General features: G+C 42.1%; 1 long non-coding RNA gene across 1 annotated transcript in view; it reads left to right on the top strand.

Moving 5' to 3' along the window:
* Window positions 1–13,436, top strand: part of LOC121928500 — a 108,188-nt gene that overhangs the window by 17,403 nt on the left and 77,349 nt on the right. The window lies entirely within an intron of this gene.

The following is a 13,436-nucleotide window of genomic DNA, read 5'->3' as shown; positions in this document are numbered from 1 at the left end:
TTGGCAGTGTGGATGCAGCCCTAGTGCTGCAAAATGGCAACTGCCACCCTGACACTTTCAAGACAGTAGCATGCCCTATTGTAACTAAACCTAAGCACATGACACAACTGACTTTATGTTGCTTCTAGTTTGGTAGTGCATAGCAAAAACCACTTAAAACCTGACAATACCATTGAAAAACAATTAAAATAATCTCATTTAAAACAGTATACATTTATTTTTAAATGATACAAAAATTAACACACTCCAATAAGACATATCCCTTAATATGATTACATATTAAAAGCCTACTTAAACAAAAAGGTATTTGCCTGTTGGTGAAAGGAAAGCAGGGATGAAGCCAGTCTAGCCTCCCATGGAAGGGAACTCTAGGGCATGAGAGCAACCACCAAGAAGGTTCACTCTTGTGTTTTCACCATCCAGCACAAGTGAAGTTCCTATTCCCTGATCTGTTTTCTGACTCACCTGGTGAACCTCTGTCTTGTCTGGATTAAGTTTCAATTTGTTTGCCCTCATCCATTCCATTATTGACAACAGTTAATGGTTCTGTACCAAGACATCTGCCTTGGAATCAGATGGAAAGGAGAGATAGAGTTGAGTGTCATCACCTCCCCAAACTCCAGATGACCTCTCCCAGAGGTTTCTTGTAGATATTAAACAGCATGTGAGACAAAACAGTACCCTTGGGACCCCACAGACAAAAGCCCAGGGTATTGAACAGGAGTCCCTCAGCATCAGGTGAGCCAAAATGGGAATACACTTCCTCAATCCAGTTTCCTATGTAGGTCATTTACCAAGGTGGTCAAGATTGAAATGGATCTAGCTAATTCATCTCATCCAGAAATCCTAGGAGCTGGGAGGCCAACCACATACTCCATAACCTTGTGCCAAAATGTAATATTAGAGACTGGCTGATAATTATTCAGAATGCTGGGGTCCAGGGAGGCCCTTTTTTTTAGTAATGGCCTCACCACAGCCTACTTTAAACAGGATGGAGACTTCCCTTGCTGCAAGTGAGGCATTCACCACTCCCCTTACCCACTCTAGCTGCTTTCAAAAGCCAGAAAGAGCAAGGATCCAGTATACATGTGGTGGCTTTCACCTCACTAAGCATCCTGTCCACATCCTCAGGCTGCAGAAACTAAAGTGTATTCAATAATACCAGATAAGCAAGCACCAAGAATTCATCCACTGGACTTGTTTGCAAAACTTCACCCCCTCCACCTCAGCATCTAATTTTATATTGTAGAATACATGAGGTAAGGTTAGGGTCCACTTACATTCTGTAAAGTGAAATACACAGTGATAGTACTAGGAAAGTCATAGATGTTTTTACAAAACTGTTTTTAAAATTGGGAGTTGGTCTGTCTTTAAGGCATGTTTCTGCTTGTTTTTAACTTGTTCTTATTTACTGTGTAAGAAATAAGCAACTATTTTACTAAAATAAAATAAATAATGGTGACAATGAAAACTAGGAATAAGTCTAGTGGTGCTTTCTGCACCTCCATTTGGGACGTCCTCCGGACGTCCCATTTTAAAAAAGGGGCGTCTCTTATAGACGCCCCTGGGCCTAGTACGGACTCCGTCCGTACAAGATGGCGCCGGCCCTTCTACATGGCCGGTGCCATCTTTGCGTATCGGACGCTGAGCGTCCGTACGCATCGCGCCGCTTGTGACGTAGCGAGCGTGCCCCTGGCGCCTCGCTACGTTGCAAACGCGACGGAAAAAGAAGCTCCATTTTGGAGCTTCTTTTTCGGTCCGCGTGGGAGTCGGGCCGTGTGAAGGCTCTGGCTCCCCTGCGGACCTACTGGCGGCGGCCTGTACCCCGCCTATGTAATCTGATCCCACAGTCTTGTGAAGATGGAGAGTGCTGCAAGTGTTACCAAAAGCAAGGGAGGGATTCATGAAAATACTAATTACTTCACTCAGCAGAAACTCAGGAAAACATTAGCAACATTTTCTGAGCAAGCCTATAATGTGAATAATGCAAACAGAAATAGTAACACCATCACCAAAGTTTATAGCAAACTGACTACCTCCTCCAACAATGGTGGTGTCCTCAGAGGCCCTTGATGCTCTCATGATGGAAGAGTTTGCCTGGAAGCCTTGTGTATCTCCATGATACCCAAATTGCACAGCACAAACCTGCAAAAGATTCTAAGGAAGGGAACTCTGATCAGAAATCTGAACCTAACAAGACCACCCATTTGCTCACTAGTTAAGATACAGGTTACTGAGGGCAGTAGCTCTAGAGTAGAAGTCATCCCCTCAGGAGCCCTCCAGTTCATTGTTGAGCAGTGGCAATCAAATTGTCACCAACATTATCATTCAAAAAATATTCACCTGAATGCTAATTGTTGATGGAGACGTGCCAGCACTTCTAAGTAAATGTGGTAGAACCAATTGCGTAACTTCTAGAGATCTAGTGGCAGCATCTGATCATTCATGACTCTCTCTCTCTCTCTCTCTCTCTGTCTGATTTCTGCTTCAGAATTACTATCTATCATTACTAGCTATAACAGCTGATTTCTTTGGCTGTTTCAGGAACAGGGGGCAGATTTTTTTTTAATAATTGGAAGTGAGCATGACTAAAACAACCAAAATAGCTCAGGAACTGAAATGTGGTGAAATGGTTAATTGCACCCATTGCATGGCACTATGCTGTCTACCATCTGCCTTCTCAACCTGGTACCTGCTGCTTATTACTCCTAGTTCTTTGCCTTGGGTGATATATAGCATCTATGAGTAACCCTGAGACTTCTCCAATAGCACAACACAGATAAAGTATCAGTCATCATACAGCAATGCCACAGCTGTGTCTAAACACTCCTCTTTCTTCCCATAACCACAGTGAGAGCAAATTGCATTCTTTCCCTATATGGAGCTATGAGACATAATGCAGCAGACCAATGGTTAGAAGATTGGATAGGAGTGAACACTTGAACAGAAATTTAAATCCTGAAGTTGCCAAATGTGATCTCTTCCTCACATTGGTTCAAAACTTTGTTATAGTTGAAATGTTCCACACATATCAAAAGTTATTAACATCAAACCAGGGGTGATTATCATGTAGGATACAAGATGCTGTTGGACTGCAGAGGCCCAGCTACATAGCCAATTGTGAGGGATTATGGTACAAAAACATCTGGAGAGCCACTTGTTGTCAAGCAGTACATTGAACAATAGTTCTGAATATTTCTTCCATTACTCTATTTTGGAACTATGCATCTCTGCATTTCAGCTCTTCAGTAATTTGGATGATTTAGATGAAAATGGCCAAAGCTTAGTTAAAACTAAATGGATCTATTTACTTTAAATGTCCTCCAAAAACTAGCAAAGTTGGCTTGCCTAAATAAAGTAAGGTTGTTTTAGGCTAAACAAAGGATTGAAACTGTGCCGCTCTTGAAAAGCTGCTGTTCTGTAGCTCCTGGTATTTCTTGCTAGGGCTGCTGATGACAACAACATCAAGAAAGATTCATGCAGTTTCTAGCCCTGGACTAGACTCAAAGGGGAGCCTGCACTGGAAATTACCCAAGATCTGATATAGTCAAAGTACTAGAAAAACAAGGAATGCACTTTGAAACATTATAACCAGCTGTCTGAAGATGGCCTCGATGGTCGGAGGGTGCCTCTATAGTATCAGAGGGTGCCATGCAGGCATAAGTAAAAAACTTCCTGTCCTGGGATATGGCTATCTAACATCTCTTTTAAAGACTTTCAATGAAAGACAGCCCACCACTTGCTGACACATTCTATTGCAGTGTCAACCAGCTCTTACCATCAGGAAGTTCTTTCTAAGATTTAGGTGGAATTTCTTTTCTTGTAGTTTAAAGCCATTGGCTCATCTCCTAATTTCAGAACAGGGGTGGTGGTGGTGGTGGTGGGGGGAGATAGTGTTTTCCTCTGTAATGGATTTATTTCTATAAGAAAGATGAAGAAAAACCACCCACCAAGGAAGTGACTGTTGCACTGCAAAAGAATGACATAATACTCCATCAGGTTATAATCATGTACATCAGTTATATCTTTGTAAATTGAGATATTAATTAACTACAAGTAACTAATTATTTGTAACTCATTACACTGAGAGCAAGTGCAATGTCTGTTGCTCTTCAACTCTTTGAGTGGTGTCTAGGATGAATGCATTCTTAATCTGCCCCCCCCCCCAAGTTCCATAGGACCTTTGCCAGCAACAACTGCTGGGTTTATGTTCTGCCCAGTAGCTAGGACCATTGCTTCCAGTCTACCCACTACAGAGTCTTTTTTTCAAAGACCATCCTGTTGTTTTACAGGTCCATTGCCTTAAAGAAAGCAATGGCCCCTTTTGCACTCAGTTGCTCAGCCCTCTTTTTACTGTGTCTGTTTAGTGACCCCTAGAGAGAATCTAGGCCCTACTCCTTTTATCTTTTGGAGAGAGCAATCATGTAAAGTGACCTGGCCTCTGTGGCTGGGATTAGATGTTCTCTGTGCTGAAAATGGTCCTGAAATCATTCCCGATGGGCTTTGAAGCTTGTATTGTAGGAATGGCTGGAATGTATATATCTAGGTTACCAGCAGGCTGCTTTGATGCCACTAGAGAAAATGTAAGCTGAGTAGCAGCAGTTGACAATGTTTCTTAAAAAAATAATAATAACCAAGCCAGTATTATTTTAGCATGACATTCTAAAGACATTTTTAAGCACCCTCCCTTATTTTGAATCTGGGCAGACAAATTGGAACACTGGGGTTTCCAATTAACAGTGTTAATTAGAACTATCTTTGGTCTTGATATACAGCAGAGTGTACCTCAGAGTGAAAAACTGTGTACAGATTGCTTCATCAGTAAATAAAGATCCAAACAAACTGTGTCTTAGTTTTTCAAATGAGTGAGGTGTGTGTGGGGGTGTGTGTGGGGACAAAAAGGATGGTGTAATTTCTCATAAAACTTCAATGAGAATGTGCAGGAATCTTTTTCATAGTATATACTTATCTGTAAAAAGAACAACAACAACAACAAAAGCAATTTTTCAAGATGATTGAAAGCTTTGGTCTCAAATACAAAGACAGCCTGATTTTTGCCATCAGTTCTATCCTACCAGACAAACATGCACTGTGTATAGTTATACACTAGATCATGAAGAGAAGAGGAAGTATTAGGACAAGGCATGGACAACTTTGGATTTAATCAGAAAAAAGTGCATGGTTTCGATCTTGACTCCCCTCAGAGAATTTGTTGCTTGAGGATTTTTGGAGGAGGAAGCCCACAGTCCTGTTTCAGTGATTACTAAAGACCTTGCAGTATGGACACTGAGGGAACTGCTGCAGTCACCTGCAACACTTGTGGGATGTTTGTCTTCTTGCCTACAGAAGTGGAGAACTTCACATGCACCAAGTACAAGTTGGTAGCACTCTTGGAGGAGAAAGTCCAGAAGCTGGAGTCCAAAGTAGCTACATTTCATCATATTAGGATTTCCTGGACAGAATGGAACCAATGGACTTGGACAGGGACCACACAGAGGAAGTTGCTGGGGCGGAGGAGGTCACTTCACATACACAGGAGGCAGACAGCTGGAGGAATGTCACACAGAGAAGTAGGCCAAGAAGGGATTGTTCTGGGAGCTTGCAGCTAGAGAATCGATTCAAAGCTCTTTCCCTTATCAAGGAGGACAAGGACGAGCAGCATGGACAGACTTCGTGGACAGAGCAGGGGAGCCTGAGAGTTCCACCAGAGGGAACAGTCACTGCTAAGCCTCGGAGGAGGCATGTGGTCATAGTGGGGGACTCTGAGGGGTACAGATGTCTTGAGAGGTGCGTTGTCTTCCTGGGACAAAGATCCGTGATGTGACAGAGAGGCTGACAAGACTGGTCAAGCCTACTGACTAATACCCCTTCCTTTTGATCCAAGTAGGAACCAATGATACTGCAAGACACAGCCTTCAGAACATCAGAAGGGATTACGAGGCTCTTGGTAGAAAGCTGAAAGAAATGGACGCACAAGTTCTCATCTCGTCTCTTCTGACAGTTAAAGGACACGGTCCAGGAAGGGAGAGGAAAATAGTGGATGTGAACAACTGGCTCCGCAGATGGTGCCACCAAGAATGATTTGGATTCTTCAATCATGATTCCATGAGGAGGGACTTCTTGCAACGGACGGGTTGCATCTCACGCCAGTTGAAAGAAATGTTTTTGCCAACAGTCTCAATAATTTGTTCAGGAGAGCTTTAAACTGAGTTTCGTGGGGGAGAGAGACAATATTAAGGAAGGCAAAAGGGCTGGAAAAAATTGTCAAACTGACATAGAAGAAATAAGACAAATAGTGCAAGGACCCAACAGTGGGAGGCAAAAAAACTTGCACAGGCAGCAAGTAAAGGGGACCCATGGTCTGCAATGTCTCTACACTAATGCACAGAACATGGGAAATAAGCAAAATGAACTCGAACTCCTAGTACAACAAAGCAAATATGATATAATAGGCATCACTGAAACCTGGTGGGATGAGTCTCATAATTGGAATGTAGAAATAGAGGGGTATAACCTTTTTAAGAGAAATATGCCAAACAGAAAAGAGGAGGAATAGCACTATATGTCAGAGATCTACACCAGTGAAGAGATCCAGGACATCAATACTGGCAGCCAGGTGGAGATCATCTGGATAAAAATTAAAGGGGATGGAAACAACAAGGATGTTATTGTGGGAGTCTATTACAGACCCCCCAGTCAGATGAAGGAATGGGATGACGCCTTTCTAGAACAGATGACTACACACTCAGAAAGGAGAGATGTAGTAGTGATGGGTGACTTCAGCTATCCTGATATTTGCTGGAATTCAAACTCAGCCAAATCCTCAAGGTCTAGCAAATTCCTCAGTTCATTGTCCAAAACGTGGAAGAGGCAACAAGGGGGTCAGCTATTTTAGAACTGATCCTAACCAGCAAGGATGACTTGGTTAATGAGGTGCAAGTGGTGGGATCATTAGGTGGAAGTGACCATGTTCTCTTGGAGTTTGTTATACAATGGAAAGGAGAAGCCAGACATAGTCAGACACGCATCCTAGACTTTAGAAGAGCGGATTTCAGTAAACTTAGAGAAGCATTGAGGGTGATCCCGTGGTCAGAAATACTAAAAGATAAGGAAGTTCAGGATGGATGGGACTTTCTCAAAAGGGAGATACTGAAGGCACAATTTCAAACAGTTCCAGTGAGAAAGAAAAATGGGAGGTGTCTCAAGAAACCAGGATGGATGACTAAGGAACTTTCAATTGAGCTAACTTTTAAATGGAATATGTATAAGAAATGGAAAAATGGGGAAACCACGAAAAAGGAACTCAAAGAAATAGCAGGCATATGTAGGGGTAAAGTCAGAAAAGCTAAAGTGCAGAATGAACTCAGGCTTGCTAGAGAGGTTAAAAAGAATAAAAAGGAGTGGTTTTTTAAAATATGTCCACAGCAAAAGGAAGAAAAAGGAGATGGTAGGGCCACTGAATGGAGAAGATGGCAAAATGCTAACAGAGGACAAAGAAAAGGCAGAATTCCTCAACACCTTCTTTGCCTCAGTGTTCTCAGAAAAGGAAAAGGGTGCTCAAACTGAGGATAATGGAGCAGAGGACAGAATAGGGGAATTTCAGCACAGAATAAGTAAAGAGATAGTACAGGAATACCTGGTAAATCTAAATGAATTGGGGGTGGGTTACAAACCACCATTAGGGACGTCCTGAGGACGTCCCAGTTTGAAAAAGGGGCATCTCTTCTAGACGCCCCTTACCCTATCACGGACTCAGTCCGTACAAAATGGCGCCGCCCTGTTCATACAGGCACCACCATTTTGACGTAGCGGACGCTCTGCATTCGCACGTGGCGCACTGGAAGTGACGCCACGAGTTCGCCCTTTGGCACTCGCGGCGCCTCTTCCGGGGCCTGAGAAGGAGCGCGATTTCCGCGCTCCTTCTCTGCAGCGTCCGGGAGCTGCGCCGTTTAAAGGCTGCGGTTCCCGGATACTGCAAGCGGAGGCAGATCCAGAACGCTGCTTCTCAGCGGTCTGTAACGCACCTAAGACTCCCGGACCAGATGAACTCCATCCAAGGGTATTAAAATAACTGGCAAATGTAATATCGGAGACATTGGCAATAATCTTTGAAAACTCCTGGAGAACAGGAGAAGTCCCAGCAGACTGGAGGAGGGCAAACATCCCCATCTTCAAAAAGGGGAAAAAAGAGGATCCCAACAATTATTTTCCAGTTAGTCTGACATCAATCCCAGGAAAGATTCTAGAGCAGATCATTAAACAGAGAGTCTGTGAACATCTAGAAGGCAATTCCACAATCACAAAAAGTCAGCAAGGGTTTCAGAGAAACAAGTCATGCCAGACAAATCTTATCTCTCTCTTTGATAAAATTACCAGCTTGTTAGATGAAGGGAATGCTATGGCTATAGTATATCTTGATTTCAGTAAGGCCTTTGACAAGGTTTCCCATGACATTCTTGCAAACAAGCTTGTAAAATGTGGGTTAGACAAGGTAACTGTTACATGGATTTGTAATTGGTTGACCGGCCGAAGCCAAAGAGTGCTCAACAATGGCTCCTTTTCATCCTGAAAAGAAGTGACCAGTGAGGTCCCACAGGGTTCTGTCCTGGGCCCAGTGCTATTCAACATCTTTATCAATGACTTGGATGAAGAATTAGGGACATACTTATTAAATTTGCAGATGACACCAAATTAGGAGAAATAGCTAATACTCCAGAGGGCAGGATCAAAATTCAAAATGACCTGAATAGACTAGAAAGCTCGGCCAATGCTAACAAAATTAAATTCAACATGGAAAAATGTAAGGTACTGCACTTAGGGTGGAAAAATAAAATGCACAGTTACAGAATGGGGGACACCTGGTTGAACGAGACTACATGTGAAAGGGATCATGGAGTCCAAGTAGACCACAAGTTGCACATGAGTCAATGGTGTGATGCGGCAGCTAAAAAGGCCAATGCATTTTTAATAAATGTATAGTGTCTAGATCAAGAGAAATAATAGCGCCACTCTATTCTGCTTTGGTCAGGCCCCACCTGGAATATTGTGTCCAGTTCTGGGCACCACAATTCAAAAAGGACATTGAGAAACTGGAGCGTGTCCAAAGGAGGGCGACTAAAATGGTGAAGGGTCTGGAAACCATGCCCTAAGAGGAACGACTTAGGGAGCTAGGGATGTTTAGCCTGGAGAAAAGAAGGTTAAGAGGTGATATGATAGCCCTGTTTAAATATTTGAAGGGGTGTCATATTGAGGAGGGAGCAAGCTTGTTTTCTGCTGCTCCAGAGAACAGGACCCAGAGCAAAGGATGCAAGCTCCAGGAAAAGAGATTCCACCTCAACATTAGGAGGAACTTCGTGACAGTAAGGGCTGTTCGACAGTGGAACACACTCCCTCAGAGAGTGGTAGAGTCTCCCTCCTTGGAGGTCTTTAAGCAGAGGCTGGATGGCCATGTGTCAGGGATGCTTTGATTGAGATTTCCTGCATGGCAGGAGGTGTGACTGGATGGCCCTTCTAGTCTCTTCCAACTCTATGATTCTATGGTCCACTTTCTCAGCCAAACCAAGGCACATAATTATATCCAAGCCTAGTGATGTACATTTTTTGGTATAAATTTTGTTCTTGTGAAAATCATTTATTTTATTTTTTTGGCCCAGGAAACTTGCTTTTTGTGTAACTCCCTCATATGCTTTTTCTGCAGAGAAAAAAATCCCACACTGGAAAGGTTTTTATTCATCCAAGATTATTGTCATTAGGGCTTCTCAACACTCTGGGAGTGTGCTTTTTTGTCTGGAATTTGAGTATTTTCATCCCTATTCAAGGCCAGTCAAGTCCTGCTTCATGAGTTGGTCATGGCCAGACCCACACTTGCAAAAATATCTGTACCCACCTTGATTCTGATACTGTTGGAACATACAACATACAACTATTTTCACAGTGAAAGTGCTTCTTTAAGGCTTTAATACAATTTAGAAAATTCACTTTTTACTCTGCATTTTTTGGGGGAGAGGGAATTGTTTTTTTTATTTTCTTTCTTTTATTCTTTCTTTCTTTTGGAACATGTGTCATGTCAGATTGGTGTAGCATCAGGGGTAGGATAGTTGTGGGATGGGACAAATTGGTAGATAGCATCCTCCACCCAGCAAGCGTTTGCTTTGTCACAGTAAATTCACATGCCTGTGTGCGCACACATGTGATGGAGTCACTGGACAGACTTGGCGTCATGACAGCCAATCATGGTTTGGGCTGACTGTGAAGGAGGGGCTGCAGGGGATAGAGTAGATATAAAAGGCAAGAGTGAGTGATTGCAAATTCAGTTGATGAGGAGTTTAAGAGAGTTGAAAGGAATTGAAGAGAATTGAGTTGAGAGAAGATTTGAATTCAGGGGAAGTTCTTGAATGAAAGTTCTAGAGAGAGGGTCAGATAGGGAATCTGACTGGGCCTAGACAAAATCAAGAGAAATATTCTAACAAGACAGTAGAGTAACTGGAGAAAGAGACAAAGAGCTCAGTAGGGTCAGAGAATGATAACTGACTTGGAGAGAAAGTGTACTGGAGATTGTAAAGGGGGATCTGAGAAATGCCTGTAACTGTTATATTAATGTAACCTTACCATGTGAAGTCAAAGGCTTTTACGGCTGGCATCCATAGTCTTTGTGCATCTTTGGGGCTACGAGGCCGTGTTCTAGAAGACTTTATTCCTGACATATCACCAATAGCTGTGGCTGGCATCTTCAGAGAATGCTGGAATGGAAGAGAGTAGGGTATATATACTGCTGGTTGAGAGGAGGTGATTTGCATGTTAATCTGTGTATTGTTCTGTTGTTGAATGGTAAGGCCTACAGTATATATACCCCACTCTTCCATGCCACCATTCTCTGAAGGAAAGCTCACCTTATGTAATGTGTAAAGAAAAAAGCACTATAAGACAATGGAAGCTATAAGTGTTTCTAATAGAATTTGTAGGAACCTCATCAAAGGTCTAATTCATGCAAAATCACAGGTTTGATGCACATTTGGAGAATATAATGTGAGCCTTAGCGTCCAAAGCAATTGATAAAAATTTATTTTACATTCTGTTCACCCCTAAATTATTTGACACCTCTGTATAAGTCATTGCAGATGGGATTTCGGCTGCTGGAGTCCTGTTGCCAAAGTCTTTGCAGGACCAGGCATGCTCTGCCAGAGTCCTGGAAGGATCAGGACCAGCCAACAGGCATCGTCAGCTCTACTCATACATGGGAGCTGGAGCTACAGCCATTTAAGGGGTGCATTGGTCTCTCCACACTTACCACAGCAACACAGTTTTTGGTGCTGTCTATAGCTGCTCTGTTTGTATTTTGCCTTGTTAGATTTGCTGTGTTTAGACCTTGTCTGCCTCTTCACTCTGTGTCCTTCCTCTGGCCCCTTGGACTCCTAGAATGCTGCCTTGCCATGCTTAGACCTGGCCTGCTCCTTGACTCTGCCTCTTGCCTTAGACCCATTGTATTCTTGGAACTCAGGCTTGCTGTGTTTATACCTGGGCAGTTTCCTGACTTACCTTCTGCCTCTGACCCATTAAAGTTTCCAAAGCTCATGATCCACAGCCCTGGTCCCTGCAGCCCATCTTGGAATCCAGGCCGCCTGTGCCTTGGACCCTGACAACACCAGAACTTGGGGGCCTAATAAAAGTTTCTTTTTTCTCTCTTCTTTATTTTTAATAAATTTTATTTCTTATCAAAAAAGGTAGAAAACAATAACAAATACAAACAAAAACAAGCTAAAAATACAAATCCTAAAAAACCAAAGATTCAAGGTCACATGGGATATCAAAGGCCAACATTACATAAAAAAAGGGATGGACTCAGAACATAGAGATACCTTCTGGTTCACAAATATAATGCAGATCTAGACTTTTCCTTGTGAAATAGCATACCTGATATTTTTTAAAGTTTACATTTGAAAATATGAATGACCCCCTCTTATATTATTAATATAATATGATAATATATTAAATGAGGTTTACAAGAAACAGCTGAAACTAATATTCAGTGATAGCTTTATGGACCCTTTACACACATTCAGTGTTTACTGAAATAGTTTTAGCAAACTAGTACTCATCACAAACTAGGCATTCTGGAAATGGTTAAGAATGGTTAAGCTGATAAACTATTTCACCTACAAACAAAATTCACATTAGATGTCAAATTTATGACCATGTGTGCTGAAAAGCACACCAAAAAGCATTAACATTAATAGAGTTAATGTTTGCAGGCAAGTTGTTCTAATGGTAGGGAAAAGAAGACATTGATGAAATGATCACTTTATTAATGATCAAAAAATTACAAAATAGAACACAACTGTAAGATTATCAGATTGAGTGTTACTGTTAAACAAAGTTCTCAAAAATGGGTATTTATTTTAAAATGCCTAATATGTAAAAATAGATTCAGAATTAAATAACGTCTTTTTCCATAACTTATTAAACTGCATTCTATGGGGAATGGGGAAACAAGCCTGTCTTGCAAGTTGTATTGGGCATCCCAAATTATGCTTATGGCCCTGCTAACCAAGTGTCAAAGTTTTATTTAATATGGCTTCCAGAATTCTAATTATTGTGTCCTGTTAACTTATACAGTGCGTCCTCGCCTTATGCAGGGGATCCGTTCCGGATCCCGCCGCGTAAGGCGAATTCCGCCTATGCTCGAGCCCCATTGGAAACAATGGGGCTCGTGCGCGGCGGCGCGGCGGCGCGGGCATGTGCGGGGTGCAACGGGCATGCGTACCCATTCAATTGAATGGGACGCGCTGCCCCTTCCACCCTGCACGCGCTCCGCGGCTTGAGCGCGTATGCTCAAGGCTGCGTATGGCACGCCCGCGTATGGCGCGGGCGCACTGTATTACACTAGTTTAAAATATCTTAATTGCCTCTCTGTTTGCGGTTTATACCTTTATGCTCCAAACAGCTTAGCATACAAATATTTGCTCATTGCCTTATCAACTAATTGTTCTTTATATCACATGCTCACATGTTCCAAAATATATCTTTTCCCTCAGAGGGATGAAGATTAGGTACCAGAAAGAGACGTTCATGATAATGGTACCCCAATTATGGATTGCCCCCCTCCAAAGATACCATAGATACCACTATGATCTTTGGAATAGCGGTATATAAATAAAACAAATTATTATTATTATTATTATTATTATTATTATTATTATTATTATTATTATTATTATTATAGACTCCCACACTGCTTTCATTTAGCTGCCACACAGAAACATTTTTTATCTTATCAACCATTTCCATCAATCTTGCTGATTTAGTTAAGTAACTTTTAGTTTGTTTCTTCTATTCTTTTATAAAACAGGTTTTAGTTAGTCACTCTAGTGCTTATATTGGTTGCACAGCAGGTGGATTATTATAGCAGAAAGCACTGGGTTATCTGTATGTATAGCAGC

This window comes from Sceloporus undulatus, chromosome 4, assembly GCF_019175285.1.
Source record: "Sceloporus undulatus isolate JIND9_A2432 ecotype Alabama chromosome 4, SceUnd_v1.1, whole genome shotgun sequence".
Classification (NCBI taxonomy): Eukaryota; Metazoa; Chordata; class Lepidosauria; order Squamata; family Phrynosomatidae; genus Sceloporus; species Sceloporus undulatus.
Note: the sequence above shows the minus strand (reverse complement) of the source record. Positions and strands in the feature narration are given on the sequence as shown.